This window comes from Lytechinus pictus, chromosome 6, assembly GCF_037042905.1.
Source record: "Lytechinus pictus isolate F3 Inbred chromosome 6, Lp3.0, whole genome shotgun sequence".
Taxonomy (NCBI): Eukaryota; Metazoa; Echinodermata; class Echinoidea; order Temnopleuroida; family Toxopneustidae; genus Lytechinus; species Lytechinus pictus.
The window spans coordinates 1790001-1793952 of NC_087250.1; the positions used below are offsets into that span (position 1 = coordinate 1790001).

The following is a 3952-nucleotide window of genomic DNA, read 5'->3' on the forward strand; positions in this document are numbered from 1 at the left end:
ATTCAATGCCCTGGAAGTCACATGTTGTTTTCTCTCTCTTTCTCTCTCACACCTGCCCCACCCTCTCTCTCTCTCTCTCTCTCTCTCTCTCCTCTCTCGTTTACTCTTCCCTCTTTCTCATTCCTTCTCTCACTTCTATTTTTATTTTACCTTTGTATGTACCATCTCTCCCTCCTTTTATTTCCACCTCTCTTCTCTCAACTGCTTTAGTTCTCGTTTTTCTTCTGCATAGGCCTACTGTACTTTATGCTTGTTTTAATATTTTGATTCGGGGTAATTACAGTAATGTTTTGTATATGCTATTATGTTAATATAATCTATGTTATTTATGTATGCCCTGCTTGTTCTGTTACTCAGATATGTCCTGGGCGTTCCTTTCTTCTATGTTTGTATATATTTTATTCCTTTCTTTGAACGATTTGAATGTTAATAAAGTGATGAATTACAACTTCTTGTTATCAATTCAATTATTCATCTTTACTTGTTTATCAACTCCCCAGTGAAGAATATAAGATACGAAAATTCTTTATTACAATTTAACTCCTAAACACTAACCATTTAAATATCAACTCTTAAAAATCTCAGCTAACTTCGATATACTATCAACTCCGGTTACTCGCACAGACAATTACCACTCTCCTTATACCAGAGAAAGTTTGATAGACAGTTACCTGTAGACCAATCAGAGGGAGTTTAGATTACTCATACCTTAAACTGTTACACCCCGGAACTAATCATATAAATGAGACTTGTTGATTATAAAAAAAAATCCAATACAAATAGACTGAATTACATCAAGAATTTATAAATCGACAATATTAGTTGAACTAACTACATAACTAAAGTTTTATACTTCAAAATTATCATATTCATCGCCCCCTGTTTTATTTTAATCCAGTGGCGTACCGTGGGTCACGGCATTGGGGGGGGGGGCACCAGCCAAAATTTTAGTCACTTAGTGAGCGCGCGAAGCGCGCTCATATGCCAGATATACTGACCTAATAGAGACATTTTAAGGACAGTGACATTAAACGGATATGTATTTCACTGATCGCATCTGGTTTTTTTTATAATCAGACCTAAAAAGGGACATTATAAAAAAATTGTTGTAATCATGATACTTACCTATCTCGCTAAACAAATAATGCGAGCGCGAAGCGCGAGCTGAAATTTTTGTATATATTGACCCCAAACAGGGATATTTTGAGGACTATATTTTAGGAATCAATTAAGAGTATACATATCTCACCATATTCATCTAATGCGAGTGCCAAGCGCTTGCTGATTTTTAATAGAATTACATCTAAACACATGAAGCACTTTTTGTAGTCATTGTAATCATGATTATCATACGCATCTCACTGATCAAATAATGCGAGCGCGAAGAGCGAGCTGAAAATTTAGGAAATTTAGACCTGAAGAGGGGCATTCTAGGGCTCATCTGTAGGAATTCACGAAGACCATGCGTATTTCACTAACCAAATGATGCGAGCGCGAAGCGCAAGCTGAAAATTTCTGATTTTCAGATCAGAAAAGGGACATTTTAAGGACTGATTTTAGGAATTCATGAAGAGCACACATATGTCACCAATCCACTAATGCGAATATAAGCACGGGCAGGAAATGTTTTATATCAAGACCTTAAAATGGGGCAATCACTTTAAGTAGTCATGAAAAAGAACCATATGTCATTACATAAAACAATAATAATTCGAAGTGCGAAGAAATCTAATTGGTGTATATTGACTTGAAAACGGGAGGTTTGACATATATCTCGTTAAACAGACAATGCGAGCAGCAGGAACAATGAAGACATAGGCCCTGAGCAAATAATGTTTCATTTAGTTATTTGTGTTTATGTAATATAACATAACATATATAATATAACATTATAATGAACAATAATTTCTCTTTTTTCCACTACGTTTCTCTCCCTTTCTCTCTCTTCTTCTCTTTTCCCCCGGTTTTTTTTGCCAGCCGATGGGGGGGGGGGGGCACGTGTACCCCATGTCCCCCGTAGTTACGCCACTGTCTGAATCCCCAATTATATCTTCATGAATTTCAACTCAATTTAGAATTGTTGCTGATTATTAACTTGGAATAATTGATGCTTCATTTACAAATAAACGCTTCACTCTATAACTTATTCAAAAGTTTCTTTATTCCGACAATTATTGTATGCTCCGAACGGAAATAAAGATCCGAAACACGACAATATCAGGTATTTCCGTGATATCAACTTTTGGATGTAACATTGTATGGTCGACTTACCTTATCTTCATTGACATATTATGGCATCACCTTACATGACCATCTTTTGAAAAGGAAAATGATCGTCTTAAAGCAACATAAAAAAACTATGTCCAAGCTTCGGAGATCGATAATTATGTTGAACTATAATTATCTATGCTGTGAGACAAGATGGCGTATGTACATGATCAATGCCATTACACGTCTATGGATTACGCAGTGGGGTACTTTCCACGCATGGCTAGGCTGTACTTCTGTGAGATGGATGAATATCAAATATGAATTGAGAGGAATGTCCCAATCCAATTTTCAGTAGTCACATGTTTGCAGGGAACATGAGAATAATAGCTTCATGGTGGGAGCGTCGACAATGGATGAACTTGAAATGATTCTTCTGAATAGATTGATATGAATATAAAATGAAGGCAAAGCGATACAGAGATAGTAGTACAGAAAGAGAGAAGAGAGAAGGAAAGAGAGAGAGGGAAAACCTAATTACGAAATATTTGATATTTCACAGACAAAGTAAGAAAGGATCGATTGGTAAATTTTCGGCGTATGACGAGGTCCTTTTTACACTACATGTACAGTATATAAACGGCAACGAAATTTAATAAGGAAACGTCACGATTTCACTATTTTCAGAGATTACATGGTTATAGCGGCCCTGATTTAGCCACGATGGGAGCATTGATGAGGGACGTGCTTGAGTGTTTCTTGTGAATATATCAATATGAATTAAAGCAAAGGAATGTTTATAAAAATGGAGAGAAAATAAAGACACAAGGAACTTACTAAACATTGAACACTTCACGAAGAAATAAGCAGAGAAAGGAATAAGAGAAAAGAAGGAGAGAGAGAGAGAGACAGATAGTGGGATAACAACTCATGAAATATTTGAAATTTCACAATCGAAATGGGAAATAAACGTGGATCGTATAATCGGTACATGGCAATGCTCCATGTGCATGGTATAGAGACAATAGGGAAGCAGGGACAATGGTGGTAATGAATCACCCCACCCTAGGGATTTGTCTAGGGTGTGTTATGTATTACCTATAGGCAGCAAGCATCTCATTGGAATCGGGCGGCTGTGCCGAAATTTCGAAAAATTAACCCAAATCATCTGATATTTTGTATCAGTTTTGCTCGTCAAATGTAAAAAAAAAAAAAATCTTTAACAATCGTTTCAAGGCCCCTTGCGAAACGTCACAATCACACCCTTTTCACTGGTCATATGATTGGAGCTGGTATGAGCTTCACAATAGGAGTATCGATGAGGATGTGCTTCAGTGCTTCTTGTGGATATATATCAATACGAATATGATTTAAAGCAAAGGAATGTTTATAAAAAGGCAGAGAAAATAGAGACACAAGGAACTTGCTAAACTTTCGACACTTCACAAAGAAATACGCAGAGAAGGGGAGAAGATAAAAGAATGAGAGAGAGAGAGCAACAGACAGTGAGATAACACACACATCCACTCAAACTTTTATTTTCTTTCCATTGTACTAACTCTCTCCCATTCTCCCCCCCCCCTCATCTCTGTCCTCCATCTATATCTCTCCTTCTTTTGTAATCCATCCATCCTTCATTCACACACACACACACACACACTCGCACACACTCTCTCTCCATTCTAATACACCTCCATTCCCCTTCGCCATCTCTGTTCTTCATCTTTATATTTCCTCTTTTGTA

General features: G+C 36.9%; 1 protein-coding gene across 1 annotated transcript in view; it reads right to left on the minus strand.

The window, feature by feature from the left end:
• Positions 1-2448, minus strand: part of LOC135154483 (uncharacterized) — a 22371-nt gene extending 19923 nt beyond the window's left edge. The window contains exon 1 of the mRNA XM_064100669.1: positions 2272-2448. The gene's annotated coding sequence lies outside the window, so the exon portion shown is untranslated. The remainder of the gene's footprint in view (positions 1-2271) is intronic.
• Positions 2449-3952: the final 1504 nt, after the last annotated feature.